This window comes from Euprymna scolopes, chromosome 14 (genome assembly GCF_053919585.1).
Source record: "Euprymna scolopes isolate OS-2025 chromosome 14, ASM5391958v1, whole genome shotgun sequence".
In the NCBI taxonomy this organism is placed as follows: domain Eukaryota; kingdom Metazoa; phylum Mollusca; class Cephalopoda; order Sepiida; family Sepiolidae; genus Euprymna; species Euprymna scolopes.
Window position 1 is genome coordinate 75948051 of NC_136495.1, and position 17874 is coordinate 75965924.

At 37.7% G+C, this 17874-nt stretch overlaps 1 protein-coding gene across 2 annotated transcripts in view; it reads left to right on the plus strand.

Moving 5' to 3' along the window:
- The window catches only part of LOC145293100 (beta-1,3-galactosyl-O-glycosyl-glycoprotein beta-1,6-N-acetylglucosaminyltransferase 3-like), a 96447-nt gene that overhangs the window by 36764 nt on the left and 41809 nt on the right, over nt 1-17874 (plus strand). The window contains exon 2 of one of the 2 annotated variants that reach the window (XM_080139476.1): nt 925-966. The exons of the other annotated variant lie outside the window; for it this stretch is intronic. The gene's annotated coding sequence lies outside the window, so the exon portion shown is untranslated. The remainder of the gene's footprint in view (nt 1-924; nt 967-17874) is intronic. 2 annotated transcript variants of the gene reach the window in all.

Consider the following 17874-nt stretch of genomic DNA (forward strand, 5'->3'; position numbering starts at 1 on the left):
TTTAAAAACTTTGCTTTATCCGAGCTAATCGCCACATTCACGTGTTGTCCTTTCTAAAAAGATGCTGTAGTTGTTTCACTCGCATCGAAAATTGCAACCTGAACACTTCTGGAGTGAGGGATGCGATTCTGACACTATAAGCTGACATTCAGCTGATACAGAACTCATGGAAAATTATGAAACTTACTCATAGAGGACCACAACATTAGTACATGTGTTACTTTCTTGACTGCATTGTTTGGGTGTACTTATTTTATGTGAGTTAGCTTTTTCTACATGAAGATCATTAGGTCCAAATACCGCTCCACCATCAGAGTGAAGTAATGGCAAAAGTTGTACAGAGCTGTACTGTGCAATATAGGTTGATGCAATAATGCGACGTACACCTGCATATACTGTGTTATATAATAAAATTGCTAAAAGTTTAATTAATTATTATCTGACTATCTATCTATTTATTTATCTATTCAGTGATATTGTTAAAATAGTTTCTATTGGGAGTTATTTATTGTTTATTGAGTAAAATGTAGCAATGGGTTTTAACTGAGGATTTTTATCTAAATTAACTAGGTTAAATAAAAAAAATGACCTTGGGCAGGCATATGTGGAAAGGTCGCACGTTGAAATACGTGTGCTTTTTGAATAGTGATGTAACAGAACTGAGGTAAAGAGGTCGGGAAGTTTAGTCAGTCGGAAAGTTTGAGTTTGGTCACGGGAGTGAACAGACATGCTTCAAGCCAGGAAGCGAGGATGTGAAGAACAAGCATGTAGACACGAAATGCAGGCTCCAGTGAAGACCATTTGAGATAGCTGAAATAAATTTATATTTTAAAAATATAAAGTGTTGTTCTGTGGTTTCACAAAAGAAAGAAGAACAGAGGTCTCAATTGGTTATGGTGTTGATCATTTCATGTTTCATTGCAGAACTCAGCAGTGAAGATAGAAGAACTCTTGAAGAAAGAAAAGGTATGAAGCATATATTCTTCTTATAAAAAAATGATACCTTTACGTAAATATGAACTGTAATATATACCAGTGTGATAACTCTCTGATACATCATAACTCAGTTTATACGTCGATATCGTACCCTCTGGCTAAAGAACAATACGTTCAGTTTATACTGTATACCGTTTGGAGAACAATATCTCTATCCCTGACTATGTAATATAACTGTTTTGATATCTCTCAATACAACGTATAAAACAATTGACAATATATTTATAAATAACGTGTTTTGCATTTTTAGTAGGTGGTATAGATCATTTAGACTTAGTCATGTCATAAGTAGATGATGTTGTCACTGTAACACATGAGATCTGGGGGTTGAGTGATGTATGTGGGTTGAGTAGAATGAAAGCGGGACATGTAACTACATGTTTGCAGATCTGACGTGGTAGTTGTTGATTTGTGGTTTTATGTAGAGTGATGTGAGAGGTGTCTTTAGATTGGCTGTTTGATTTCTGGTGTTGATTGGCGTTTCGTTGAACAAGAACGCGATGTTTGAGTCCTGTATGATGTGAGAAATCTTTGATTAGTAATTGTAAGAGAATTTGTGTGTTCTGGGAGAGTTATTTTCAAGTGCAAATATGAGTATAGTCGGTGACCATTTTCATGTCCATGCCAATCCCTTGGATTTGTAACAAATGGCGGCCTTTAAACTTGAATGAAACATTAAAAACACGAACTTTAGAATTATAGCAAGTATTATTGTAAATGTGAAACGCCTAAAACTAGGTCAGTAGTAGTAGTCGCCATATTTATAAACCATCTTAGAAAAGCTTATGGAAAGCTTATGAAAGCTGATGTTAGAAACACACTTTTAATTCGTAAATATGAACTTAAGTTATTGTTCTTCTGGATTTAGTCTCATTCTCGATTTGTTTATAAAGATAATAGCTATACTTTTCCGTCATACTCTATATTTCGGCGTTTCACGTTTACAGTGAAACCTGCTATCACTTAATAGTTTTAATTCTATTTTATGGTAACACAAGAAAAATCTATTTGGTGGCAGCTTCCGGATTTGAAATCGGAAACTGACCTACAAATGTTTATAAAAAAAAATGGTTGCTTATAGAACTATGTTACCACGCTATTTTTTAAAATAGTATTTTATAGTTAAATTCAATTTTTACGATATTTTTGTTTATTAAATTGTAAGGTGAAAGTACAGAATAGTTATAAAACACCCTACCCTCCCCATGTTAAGAATGTTTTTCAAAATAATAACTTAATATTTCAGCGCGGTAGCATAGATGCACAATTACCAAAATAAGTTCCCATATATATTTTAGGTAAGATTTTTTTAAATTATTAACACATCAGAAAATCAAACTGGCTTTTATAATTAGAATATTTTTTTAGTTTTTTAGTAGTCCTACAGAATTTGCACCTAATATAACCGTAAATTAACCCTAAGCTAAGTTTTGGATTTAGTTCGGCAATAATGGGTTTTATTTGGTTTAATATATATATATATATATATATATATATATATATATATATATATATATATATATATATATATATATATATATATATGTATATATACATGTATATATATATATACATATAAACATATATATATATATATATATGTATATATATGTATATATATGTATGTATATATATATACATGTATATATGTATATATATGTATGTATACATGTATATATACATATACATATGTATATATATATATATATGTATATATATATATGTATATATATGTATATATATGTATGTATGTATATATATATGTATATATATGTATGTATGCATATATATATGTATATATATATGTATATATATATATGTATATATATATGTATATATATATATAAATGTATGTATATATATATATATGTATGTATATATATATATATATGTATGTATATATATATATGTGTATATATATATATATATATATATATATATATATATATATATATATATACACTGTTTCCCTACTTTTAACACCTTAAATAACTTATGGATATTTTATAGTTAAATCATTTTTTCATATTCAAGCCCTGGCAACACGGGACATGCTGAACACACATCTTTGAACTCCTATCCTTACATCATCAACGCTCTGATCCCCATCTGGCATTAATTGTGATGGATGGCTCTCGTCTGGGTGAGGCCCCATGTTTTGACAAGCTTCTGGGTTTGACATTTACTCCTGATCTGAAATGGAACACGTACATCAAGTCTGTTGCCAAGGTCGCTGGAAAGATGGTGGGATCCTTCTACCGCTCCAGAAGATATCTCACTACTGATGCAATTCTCTATCTATATAAAAGCCAAGTACGTCCAAGGATGGAATACTGTTGCCATATCTGGGCAGGAGCGGCCAAAAACAGCCTATCATGCCTTGACAGAGTACAAAATAGACTTCGTGGCTTCGTGGGGGATGCCCTTTTCTCTACCCTGCAACCTCTCTCCCACAGAAGAGACGTTGCGAGCCTATCCTTGTTTTATCGTTATTTTCATGGCAGGTGCTCGTCTGAACTCCAATCTCTGGTCCCCCCTCGCCAATCTTTCATGAAAAACACCCGTCTAGCTGAATCCACTGTGAAAAATTTCCCCCACTCTATATCTGTGCCTAAATCAAAACGCGGATTCCATGAACAAAGCTTCTTTCTTAAAACTGCACGCCTGTGGAACTCTGTTCCGTCTGCCTGCTTCCCTCCGGACTACAACTTGGATGTCTTCAAGTTCAATGTTAACTAATTCCTAATGAACCGCCCCCCCCCCAATTAAACACTTCATCAAATCTCCACACTAACGTAATGTACTTGCAATAACCCTTATCCCTGAGTGGCTTCCAGGCCTTGATAAGTGGTTATCACTGTGTAAAAAAAAAAAAAGTTATCGATCGAAAAGAGCAAACACTGTTTGCTCATAAAATATTACTCACGATATGCCTCAGCAAAGAAAAAACATGTTTAAAAATCTTACAAGGGTTGATATAGTCACACAAAACAAAATTCGTTTTTTTTTGCTTCGGCAGTTTCATATAGTTTTCACCAATCTTTTAACTACTACTACTACTACTACTAATAATAATAATAATAATAATAATAATAATAATAAAAAATAGACACGACCAAATGGGGAAAACAGTACATTGACAATTATGCCACACAGACTATTGCTACAAACACAAACCGGCAGCAGTACTAGAAAATGAAAGTCACAAGATCCTGTGGGACATGGATATATAAATGGATGAACTCATCCAAGCAAGAAGACCGGATGTCAAAAGACAAGAAGAAAAAGTCCTGCCAGATTGTAGATTTTGCCGCTCCAGCATACCACAGACTGATGATCAAGTAGACTGAAAAGTGGAGCAAATACACGGAACCGGCCAGAGAGCTCAAAAGGATCTGGAAAATGAAGGCAGTAAAGATAACACCACTAATAGTAGGAGCACTGTGAACGATACTGAAAAACTTTGAAAAAAGAATAAGAGAGATTGGAATCAGAGGGATGACAGAGAAGATACAACGAATTTCAATAATGAAAACTGCAGAAATATTGAATGTGGAGACTAACACCACACATAAACTACACACAAACTGGAGATAGAAACAGCTACAGATGCAAAACACAAAGGAAAATCATATGGAATAATGAGAACTGAAACTGTATAATTGACAAATACCCTCCCTTCTTTTCTTTTTTTTTTCTTTCTGTAAAAGTCACCATAAACAGGCAACAGGCAACGAGGGTCAAGGAGGATGGAAAGACCGAAGAGAGAAAGCACTAGCGCAGACCTCCGCTGGATGTGTGCAAAGAGGACTGGGACCTCGTGGAGGCTTATTGCCACCCATATTTTAGTGAAGACCAATGATCGCCACCAATTAGAAATCAATGGTTAGCGGCTGTTGCGATAACGTAAATTCTTTTGCAGAGGTTATCGAAAGAAGTGGAAAGTACTGGAAATCTGGGGAGATTTGTTGTCACTCAGACTCCAGTGAACACCATAAGCTGTTCTCAAAGAGCAATCTTTGATGATGGCTTGTGTGACTATTCCTAGTAAGTTAATAATAGTAATGATAGTAATGGTAATGATAATGATAAAAGTAATGATAGTAATAGTCATAATAATAAAATATTATTAATAGCAATAGTAATAATAATAATAATAGTAATAATAACAATAATCATAATAGTAATATTAATAATAGTAATAATAATACTATTAATAGTAGTAGTAGTAGTAGTAGTAGTAATAATGATATTAATAATAATAATAAAAGCAATAATAATAATAGTAATAATAATACTATTAATAATAATAGTAGTAGTCGTAATAATAATAATAATAATAATAATAATTTCTCCTCTATCCCGCCTACCAAAAATACACCATTTGATGAAACCAGCCTCGGCTGATACACTCGTTAAAGAGTCAAGGAGAATGGAAAGCCCGAGGTGAGAAAGCACGAACCAGACCTTCACTAAAAAAAAAGTGTGGAAAATATTTAAGGAGGCATACTGCCATCCAAATCCCAGAGAAAACCCAATGATCGTTTCCAGCAAGAAACCACCGGTAAGCGGTTGTTGAGATAACGCAAACTCATTTGCAATATAATTGAAAGAGAGAGAGAATATTAGAAATCTGGGGAGATCTGTCATATATCCTCTCTCCAGCTATGGGTTAAATAGTATTGTAAACTAAACTCTTAAACCTTCGTTGTACAAGTAATCTAAAAGAAGAAAAAATATCTAAATTACACCAATGTTCCGCAATTGATCCAAACAAATATTGATTAGAATTATAAAAAAACTAGCAGTATTACCCAACCTTGCTCAAGGGTTGCTTTGATGCCTTTTTTATGCTTATTTTGATCTGTATCTTTGGTAATTCCAATATTTTATTTTTATTTTTTTGTAATCCTAAAATTATTTTAGTAAATTTCAGTTATAGTGACACCTTACTGATCAACGTAGCCCCCACATGCAACGTGCCAGCAACAATCCAATTTCTTTGAATTGTGCCTTAGCAGCTATTCTCCCAGCTCAAAACCAACTACTTTGGCGAGGTTTTGGAGGTCACGATTTCATGAACCGTATGCGAAAGAAACCACAGGATCAACATCGACTATCTTTTCGTTGTAAGAATTTATGTGGTTGTCGCTGTATAATTCTATAATTAGCCAACTGTGTCGAAAAATTCTTTATCTTATGTTGCCAGGTATACTACTTGTGATTGGTTGTTGGGGCCTATGTTTTGTTAAACCGACATATAAGGAACCTCTGAATCACATTTTCACTAAATATGTGTGTAGACTGTTTTGCAATTTCTTCAGAATCACTTGCTTGTAAATTATAAAGTTTAATTAAAGCATCGTAATATTCCAGTTTTATGTTGCAAAAATAATAGATATTTTCAAATTACACACACACACACACACACACACACACACACACACACACACACACACACACACACACACACACACGTAAATTTTCCGGTGTTATAAATAAACTTCTTTCCAGTTAATGAAAAAAAACAATCATTAAGAAATTTACGTGCGTGGTTTGAACCTACAGACCACGTCATGCGAAAAAAAAAAAAATAAATAAATAAAATAAAAAAAAATAAAACCCGTACATTTTCAAGTCTTATAAAATTCTTTGCAGTTAATGAAAAAAAAATTAAGAAATTTACCTGCGAAGTTTGAACTTACAAAGTCACGCAAAAAAAAACAAAAAAACAAAAAACAAACAAAAAAAAACACGCTATCAACTTACCCACAGTAGAATTTTCAAGGTCTGTTGTTCTATCATTGTTGCTAAGTGATGACATGGAAAAAGTGGCTTTACCGATGATAGATAAATTAAAATAACGGGTTCGATTATTGGTAATTATCGGGGATATTCTGAGACAAGACTTAACTAAAATCACTCCCAGACTTATACACTAAAGTTCTGTAAATTTTCACACACACACACACACACACACACACACACACACACACACACACACAAATATGCATTTATATATTTGTACTCATGTGCCTAACCCTAACTCTCTTGGGGTAAAGGGTGGGACAAGGAAAAAAAGAAAGGAAAAGAAAATAGAGCTTTGAAAAATATAACGATTATAATGAGTTGCAGAAAAAATTAATAAAAAAAAAAATTTTTTTATATTATTAATAAACTAGCAGGGGTTACCCGGCGTTGCCTGGGTGATCGGCCCCCTTCCCACTCCGAGGGGTAACAAAAAAAGTCACCCCTCTGGATTTACATGCTTGGTGACGGCCTCCCCCCTTCAGGGAGAGATAATCCCCAACCCCACCTTTAGGGAGGAGGGTGCCTGGAGGCTTCTCCCCCCCCCCCAAAGAAAAAAGTCACCTCCTCCTGGCCTCTTCGCCCCCCCACCCTTGGCGGGGGGGACACTGGCTCCCTCTTTTGGGGGGAGAAACTGCCAAGCTCCCCCCTTTCGGGTGAGAAAATGCCAGGCTTCCCCTTTTGGTGGGGGGATGGTGGCGTGGCCTTCGTTATAAAGATGGCCGGCCAGCTGAAAAAATGACGTCATCGCCGAAGTCCCAACAAGCAAGATATGTGGAACTCTTAGACTGTCAATATGGTTTGAGACTATCGTTACAATGTCAAAGATCCTTTGTTTGTTTGTGTGTGTGTGTGTGTGTAATTCTGTTTACTTATATATATATATATATATATATATATATATATATATATATATATAGAGAGAGAGAGAGAGAGAGAGAGAGATAAATAGAGAATATACAATCTATCTATCTATCTATCTATCCATCCATCTCTCGCTCTCTGTCTGTCTCTCTTTCTCTCTCTCTGTATATATATATATATATATATATATATATATATATATATATATATATATATACTAGCAGAAGTACCCGTCGTTGACTGGGTTCAAAAACAGAAAATGGACTGTGATTGATGAAAGTATGATAGGTTATGAAAAGAAGGGGGTTGTAAAGAGATAGGTTTTGATACTCAAAAATTTTACCCTAAGCAAAATATGTTGAAAGTAAAGATAATTTTCGCGAAAATATATTTTTTATATCAACTTTATTTCCATTCGTAGCCAAGAGTGACCAACAAAATGATGTTTCCTTACAAAGAGAAAATGTTATGTATATAAATGTACAAGAAATAAATGTTACCATAGTCAATAAAAGTTACTTTTATGGTAGAAAAGTTCATTGGTTTGTATTTTTAAGTAGTTTGTAAAAAAAGTTGTTTTTTTAATTCACGAACCGGTTTAAAAAAATCAAAATGGCAGCGACTTTGAAATGGAGAGCCTCGTTTTCAATTTGAAGGAGGAACATCTGAGCATTCTGTGTTAACAATTTAAGAGAGTTCCGTCAACGTAAGGAATATTTATAGACATATTTTAATGTTTTCCGTTATTTTGTGCTTGAGGAATATTCGATTATGGCATGTGTAGTTTATATAAACATTCATTTAAGTAGTTATCGACTCAAATTTCGTTTTAATTTCGGTTCGCTGAAATTATTTCAAGTAAAAAGCATTAAAAACTATTTCAAAACAAAAAAAAACATGAACTGAACTTTTATTGACTATGGTAACATTTATTTCTTGTATATTTATTTTTTCAGGGTAGTCAATAATTTTATTATACCATATTTCTTCAAACTGAAACATAATTATCAAAGTATGCTTACGCAAATAGATATGAAAAGTATTTGTTAAAGTTTGTGCCATATTTCCATGGAGTACAGGCGCGAACGCAGACTCCACAATTTTATTATACCATCCCTATTTAAGTTGAAACATACTTATCAAAGTATTCTTATGTACATCTATATCAAAAACCCCTGTAAACTTTTTTTCATTTTTTATTTCCATACTTTGGGGGCCAGGTGCGGACGCAGACTCCAGAATTTTTATGAACCACCGTTCTGCCAGACCAAACATACCCATTCCTGATCCTCGATACATATATCATTATATGTAATCAGTTTTTTAAAATAGTCAACCATATAGGAGCCTATTCGTGACCACACACACACACACACACACACACACACACACACACACACACACACACACACACACACACACACACACGTTCAGCTTTATATTATAGATAAGTAAATAGAATTACACACAATAAAAAAAAACAAAATCAAAGGATCTTTCACATTGTAACGATAATCTCAAACCATGGCTGTAAAAAAATCGATAATGATACCCGGCAACCAGATATTTACAGATTTCCTAACTTTATTTATTAATTTAAGGAGAGTAGAAAGTGGATCTCGTGTTTACTTTCGGTATCCGCGTAACTCTTGCTTCTCTTATTTTATCCTTTAGTATTCACATTCCATGGGCGATGTTTCTGACAAAGAGGAAATAATTGCTTTTTTCTTGGATCAGAATCTATGCTATCTAACACTTATCGTTGGCAAGTTTTAGTATTTTTAAGCTCCTTACATCAAGTGGCTTCATGTCTTGTTTGGGGCGATTTTCACACACAAAACACACACACACATAAAGAAGAAGAAGAAGAAGAAGAAGAAGAAGAAGAAGAAGAAGAAGAAGAAGAAAAAGAAGAAAAGAAAAACTATCATATGAAAGGTCATATTAAAATTCAAATACTCTTCCCGAGTTTGACACCTTAGAAAAGGTCGGAGCTTAAAACGCCCGAAACATTAATTGCATAAATTAGTAAAAAAACAAAAAAAATAGAGAGAAAAAATAAATAAATAAATAAATAAATAAGCTAAAGCAATTCAAAATTTCAAGAAAAGACAACTCTATTTGGACTGAGCTTGTCTGCAGCTGTTCTATGTTGTTTTGTGTAGTATTAGCGAAAGAGAGGATTTATTGGTTTACAGCTGTTCTTAAGATGAAAACATTCTTTTGAACCTTTGCTTATTCGTCTGAAACGAAACAGGCGCCTGTTGAACTAGTGCGTATACGTCAAGCTAAACAAACGCGGTTAACTTTTGACTGAGAAATCAAAACGCGTGCAAAATTTGAAAACTTTGAAAACTTTTAAGTCAGTGCAACAGTTTTGACTTTAACCTTGAAAATGTAAAACTGTGTATTTTCGAAAATCCTTATTCATAACAAGAACGTTCTTTGTGAAGAGCATTATCATAATGGAAGATGAATCCCTTTCTAATGACTAAAGAAGGTCGTTTCAAGCTAGGATGCGCGAAAAAAAAGTTGTACATTAATCATATTTTTTTACATTTAAGTAATAACAAAAGGCATAAAATAAATTACAATGTTTTTAAATGCTCTTTCTACAGACGGACACAGACGCTTGTACTGATAAAAACGTTTGTATTGACAAAACGTTTGTATTGATAAAAACGTTTGTATCGACAAAAACGTTTATACTGAAAAAAAAAAACGTTTGTATTGATAAAAACGTTTGTATTGACAAAATCGTTTGTATTGACCAAATCGTCTGTATTGACAAAAACGTTTGCACTGATAAAAACGTTTGTATTGATGAAAACGTTTGTATTGATGAAAACGTTTGTATTGACAAAAACGTTTATACTGAAAAAAAAAAACGTTTGTATTGATAAAAACGTTTGTATTGATAAAAACGTTTGTACTGATAAAAACGTTTTTATTGATAAAAACGTTTGTGTTGATAAAAACGTTTGTACTGATAAAAACGTTTGTATTGATAAAAACGTTTGTAGTGATAAAAACGTTTGTACTGATAAAAACGTTTGTACTGATAAAAACGTTTGTATTGATAAAAACGTTTGTATTGATAAAAACGTTTGTATTGATAAAACGTTTGAATTGATAAAAACGTTTGAATTGATAAAAACGTTTGTATTGATAAAAACGTTTGTATTGATAAAAACGTTTGTATTGATAAAAACGTTTGTATTGATAAAAACGTTTGTGTTAATAAAAAGGCATTTGATGCACAATTTAAAATAAATCATTTATTCTGTTCTCACACGTTGTTTACCATCCACGTGTTATTATTTCAGGTAGAAATAGAACTGCTTGTTTGTTGCTGTCTGTTTGACCGACAGGTCAACAATAATGTTTATTTTTCCTATGCTTATCAAAATACACGAAATTCTGGAAGTCATTTTTTAAATATTCACGATTTTTTAAATTTCCAACAAAAACTATATTAAATCTATATTTATTTTTTACCATGTTTTTAGCTGAACTTTTAATGATTGAAATTCATTAGTCAAATAAATACCATAGATTTGTTTTTCAAATAAATCTGGTTTTTGTCTCCGATTGTATAAGCTAATACCGGTTATGAAGTCTTAAGTAATACGCAATTGTATTATGAGTATCACCCGCATTGAAGATTGAACCTTTAACCTCCAGAAGATTGTTAGGTATAACTGGAATACCTAGTACTTTATCCGTTACGTCATGTTAGCTTGACAGAATTATTCCCGAGTTTGACAAGAGTTATCTGAAGAAGCTCGTAGATTACATCGGCCGAAACATTGTGAAAAAAACAAAATGAAATAACATTCAGTCACATATTTTTTGCTTTGATTGTGCTAACTTTAACTTGCCCCAAAATAATTGTTTTTTTTTATTATTATTTTTTGTCTGAAACTTATTATAATCGTTATATTTTTCAAAATCCTATTTTCGTTTCTTTCTTTCTCTGTTACACCCTTTACCCCAAGAGAGTTAGGGTTGGGGTTAGGCACATGAGTACATGCACATATTTTGTTTTCAATTCGTGCATAATAGAAATATTGCACTTCATAGTTCTGAGTATTTGAGATGAAGATTGATTACATTCGTGTTATTTGGATTCTTCAGACTACTATTCGCATCTTGAGTGTCATTTTCGCAGCGTTTCACAAGAACCCGTGACGTAGTGGATAAAGTACTAGATAAAATTCAGTTGTAAGTTACACTTTTCTGGAAGGTTGAATGTTCAATTCTCAGTACAGGCGACATTCAAAATACAATTGCGAATTATTTATGACTTCTACCCAGTCATGGCCGACGGAACGATAGCCTGCTACGCCCATGGATTAAATAAAGGGTTTCATTCGAAATGCTATGCTGATTCCTGAGTTTGGCCAAAAGATTCACGAGTTTGAGAGAAATATTCGTGAGTTCGAGGCACCCGAAAGAGATCGGGGATTACATAAACTGAAACGTTGTGAAAATAACACTCAGTAGTCCGAATAATACTGTAATGTTGTCCAGAAACCAACACATGTTGTATGCCTCAGCCGCAAAGTGGACAACGAATAGAAAAGAACTCTAACTTGCTTTTACTTTGTAACAACGACATTTATTTCCTCAGTGTTACGGCTGTGACGTCACTCACGTGATCTCGAATGTTATCCACGACTTTAACGTGATTTTTACATAATTTCGTTCCATGCTCCGTGATCGTCTTGTTTCTTTCTTTTTACAGTCTTTTTTTTTTACATGGGGTCACCATTTATCAAGGCGCGAAGGCCACTCAGGGGTAAGGGTTATTGCGTGTACAGTAATCAATGAGATAGTATTGTAGTAATCATTAGTATAGGGGGTTTTGATAGAGTGCCTTACTTAAGGGGGCGGTTTGTCAGAAGTTTGTTTATGTTGGACTTGAAGACGTCCAAGTTGTAGTCAGGTGGGAAACAGGCAAACGGCAGAGAGTTCCACTGGCGTGCAGTTCTAAGAAAAAAGCTTTGCTCATGGAATCTAGGTTTGGATTTAGGCACAGATAGGGGGTGGGGAAAATTATTGACAGCAGTTTCAGCCAGACAGGTGTTTCTCGTGAAAGATTGGCGAGGGGGGACGAGGGATTGGAGGTCAGACGAGCACCTGCCATGGAAATAACAATAAAACAAAGACAGGCTCGCAACGTCTCTTCTGTGGGAGAGAGGTTGCAGGGAAGAGAAAGGGGCACCCCCCCCCACTAAACCACGAAGTCTATTTTGTACTCTGTCAAGGCAGGATAGACTGTTTTTAGCAGCTCCTACCCAAATGTGACAGCAATACTCCATCCTTGGACGCACTTGGCTTTTATAGAGATAGAGAATTGCATTAGTAGTGAGATATCTTCTGGAGTGGTAGAAGGACCCCACCATTTTCCCAGCGTCCATGGCAACAGATTTGATGTATGTGTTCCATTTCAGATCAGGAGTAAAGGTCAAACCTAGAAGCTTATCAAAACATGGAGCCTTCCTATGACGAGAGCCATCCATTTCAATTGATGCCAGATGGAGATTAGAGCGTTGATGGTGTAAAGATAGAGGCTTGATTTTAGATGCATTAAAAGTGACCAGCCAACTCTTACCTCATTGTACCACGTGCTCAAGATCAGAGGAGAGAGAATTAGAGAGAACTTTGTCATTTACGGCCTTTGATGTGTTGCCATAGATGGTCGTGTCCTCAGCATAGATGTCAACGAATGATTTAAGTATGTGTTTTGGGAGATCATTGATGTAGATCAGGAAGAGAGTTGGGCCCAGGATGGACCCCTGGGGGACTCCAGCATTAATACTGTGGGCCTCTGATTTCTGCCCATCAACCACTACTCTTATGAGCCTATCAGAGAGAAATGATTTAATGATTGAGAAAACATTTCCAGTAATACCATAGCTGGAAATCTTGTGAAGTAGGCCCGTATACCATACCTTATCGAAGGCCTTCGATATGTCAAGAGCAATTTCCCTGGAAAGGAAGCCTTTGTCAAGAGATTCACTAATCCTATGTCATATAACCGTTAGCACATCTGCTGTAGGTCTTGCAGAGCCGAAACCATATTGCATGTCACTAAGAAGGTTATTTCTGTTGAGGTGGTTGACTACTTCTTTATTTAATATGGATTCCAACAACTTACTCATGATACACAGGAGACTTATTGGTCTGTACTGAGAGGGAGATGACTTTTCACCTGAATTCTTAAATACAGGGCATACTGATGAGGTTTTCCAGGGTGTTGGAAAGCACTTCTCCTTAAGGCAGCGCTTAAACAGTTTTGTAAGTATGGGGGCAAGTTCTGGTTGGAGCTTTTTCAGCACTATAACTGGAATGCCGTCAGGGCCAGTTGCTTTACTGGGATCAAGGTTCTTGATTAGCTTGGCGACCTCATGCACATATATTTGTATGTTGCATAGCGTGTTGTCTGTTATAGGAGGAAATACAGGGAGTTGATGGTCATTGTTGCATAGGGTAGAATTAGCTGCAAAGTTCTTGGCAAATAGTCTGGCCTTGTCTGATGCTGACGAGATGACCTCAGGTCCATTGATGATAGTTGGGATAGAACGCACGCTTCTGTTCAAGATCCTTTTTGCTATTTGCCAGAACTGGTGGGAACCAAGCCGCTGCTCAGCTACTTTGGATTTAACAGACTGAGGATATAGCTCTCTTGCATGTTTTATTACTCTTTTACAGTGGTTGCTGGCAGTCCTGAAAGCAGCTTTAGTCTCAGTACATCTATTACGTTGGTAGCTATGGAAAAAGTGATTTCTGTGCGCGATGGCAGCAGCACATTCAGGGGAGAACAATGGCTGGCTGTTAGGTTTTTGCTGGAATTCTTTACCAGTGACGTGTATATAATAAATACACAAAAGCTAAAATTTTAAGATTTCTATTTTCAGTTTCATATCAGTTATAAAATGTTTATATCGCATGTTCTCTCATATCAAACATTATAGAGATACACCCATGGATTGTTGTTCTTGACCTTTTGTAGTATCTGTTCTCCCAGTTACCCCATTTTTGATTTTTTTCAAAGGGCTCCGTCACTTGACCTCTGGGTTAAGTTCAAGGTGTCACTTTTGTCACTTTCATGACGCACTAACTTTTGTTAGTGGGATCGACCCCCTTTTTGGTGAGTCAGGACCCTCTTTGCTCCCCCCAGAACCGACGCCATTGTGTGGTAGTCTGGACCCAAAACCGATCCCTTCTTTAGGAGTTTGCTGTTTTTGGGACCGACAACACTTTTTGGTAGACGCGACCTGGTCGGGTTAGCTTTAGTTTGTTAGGTACTTCGTTTCCTCCTCTCCTTTGAGGTTAAAATGGTCTATTCTCTCCTCTCTTAATTGCCTGAGCAGCACTCTGACCTGCCAGGCCCAAAACTTTGTCTTCCTTCGCTGCTCTCCCAGTGGATTGAGCAAACCAAGTTCACTTTCTCGCTTCCTTAGGATTGTTTGTGGGTAGGATGACGTGGGTAGGGCGGGTGTTTCGTTTCTGCTCCCCTTTCTGGGAAGAGATGTCTATCCCTTCTCTCTCTTAATTGCGACGTGACACTCTGACTCGCTCGCACCCACTGCACCTTTTTTTCTCCCCGCTACACTTTGGTCCACATCAGTGGCCAGTGAAACCACTCCACGATGCCGGGCAGAGGGGACATACCACCCCAGATGCACCACATTGCTCCCCTAGAAAGCTCCCTGATGGAAGGAACAACTCCCAGCTATCCAGAAGAAGAGGAGAAAGGCAGGGTAGGGCTGTAGCCTGCGGCGACCCTGGAGAAGCCACCAACTGGTGAAAAACCAAGTCTGGACCCTGCTCCCCAAGAGGGCCATTCCCCGGCTAAGGGAGCAAAGGCAACGGCGGACGAGGGAACGAAGAATGTTTCAGGTGGACCACAGCTGGTGGCACCTCCTGCACCTCAATTCTCGTCAGCCGAATATTACCCCTCCACTCCTGCTCCCCACGAGGGCAACCACCCAGCAAAAGAGGAGGAAAAATCAAGGGACGAGGAGACAATGGATGTCACGGGCGGCCCACAGCCAGTGGCACCCCCGTCTCCTCAGCCCACCACACCATCACCCAAATGTAGCACTCCAGCTCCCCAAGAGGATGACCCCCTTACAGATGAGGATGGAGTAGCTAGAAGGACTAAAGTGCTAATCAACAAAGCGATAGTGTCCTTAAATATCCTCGGAGGGTGACCAAAGATCCAGCCCGCTTCAACGCTCCCCAAGAGACTAAGCCCCAAGTAGCCACCCCTCCAGAAAGGGAGAAACCAAGTTTGAAATCCAGCAACATCCGGGTAACAAAAACTGCAGCAGAGGCAACCCCCGTCACTGGTGGACCACAGCAGGTGGCACCCAGGAAGAAGAAGAAAGAGACCCAAGAGGAAGGGACCGGCAGATTGACAACACCTCACACCGATTGGCCGGCTCTCATCCCACTGGGCAAACCACAAACAGTCAGCAGAAGCAGCAACAGCAACATCCAAGCCAGACGACAGTGTCATGGACCCGCATTGCCAGTAAGGAAGACACTGAATGGGGTCCACAAACCCAAATGTGCCCTCAGGAATACCAGGACCTCTTCAAATCCACTTACAAGGATCTCACAGAAGGGAATGTCATAAAACCGCTTCCAGGTGCCGCAGAAGACTTTAAGAAGAGGATAGTGTCTTTTATCACCTCGGACACAAAGAAAAAAGGCCTCACAGGAGTAGACAAGGACAAAATGGTGGACCTCCTCCTGGATCTAAAGATCCCAGCCAAATACATATGCAGGAGGAGCTATGCAATGTGGGACGTCCTGCTCCCAAACCAAAGAAGAGACAGCTAATAGAACTAATCTGCGCTGGGACCAAAACAACTAGGAGCGGTCTTCAGCCAGTACGGGAACATGGTGTCTGTGGCCCCAACAAGCAAGAAGAGGGACGTACTGACTGAGGCTACAGACTCCAGATGCACCTTGACAAAGCTAGATTCAACCAAATACCAGCAACACTGAGGTGCGAGGAGGGGACAATGTCTGTCATAGTAGAGGGACGGAGACCGCACTGCTGGCACTGTCAGCAGAAGAGACACATGACCAAGGATTGCCCCAAAAGAAATCCGACCAAAGCCCCTACAGCTGCCGACAAGCCTTGTTCCCAAGAGATGACAACCAAGCCAGTGGACCCATCCTCCAGCATTGGATGGGTCACAGTGACTCGAAAGGGAAAACAAAGTCCCCCAATTCCAGCCACCAAGCGGACGGAAAACAAGCGCCGCAGCAACAGCAACAGCCGCTGCAGCCGATACCGCCCAAGCGACCAGAACACAATGACCAGCAACCGCCACAGCCAAAGACGTCACAACCGAAACAGCAGCAGCAGCAACTGCAGCAAAAGCATCATCAACAACAGCAAGAGGAGCAGAAAAAAAAACACTCCAGGAACAACGATTGGCCCCTGGACGAACTGAATCATGGACCAAGAGAAGAAAGGACTACTCCTCAGAAGATGAGTCTGCCAATGAGAGGGAGGGAAAACAACCCCCAAAACAACCCCCCCCTACTCCCCGGTCTATTTGAGGAACAAAAAAGAAAGAAAAAAAGAGTTAAAAAGATGAAAGGGGAAGAAAAGGTGGCCCCCCACCCCCTGTGAGCATACACCATCCCACACAGCAACAACAAAACCCACCCCCACCCCAAAGCCAGACAGCTGTCGCTCATGTTTCTGCCTCTTCTGATGGATGTGTTCAACCATTGGTTTGTTCATGGATCTATCCCAGGGCAGGTAACCAAGGGAGTGATCACATTGCTGACAAAAGGTGATGGGCATCGTGGAGAAGAGTTAGACGACTACAGACCCATAACTCTGCTAAACACAGAGTTGAAGATTTTGAGCAAGGTCCTGTCGAATCGGCTTCAGGTTGTTATCGAAGAGTTGGTTGAACGTGAACAGAACTATGCTGTGAAGGGGAGATCGATTCAGAACAACTTGCACCTGATCCGCACAATCCTAGAGGGGGGAATAGATGACAACACGGAAGCCGCGCAGATCAACTTAGATCCGTCCAAAGCGTTCGATAGGGTCGATCATTATTTCCTGGCATCTGTCTTAGAGGCTGCCGGGTTTAAACCGGACTTCCACAAGTGGATCTCCGTGATGTATCGACAGCCCACGGCTGTCGTGCAAGTCAACGGAAA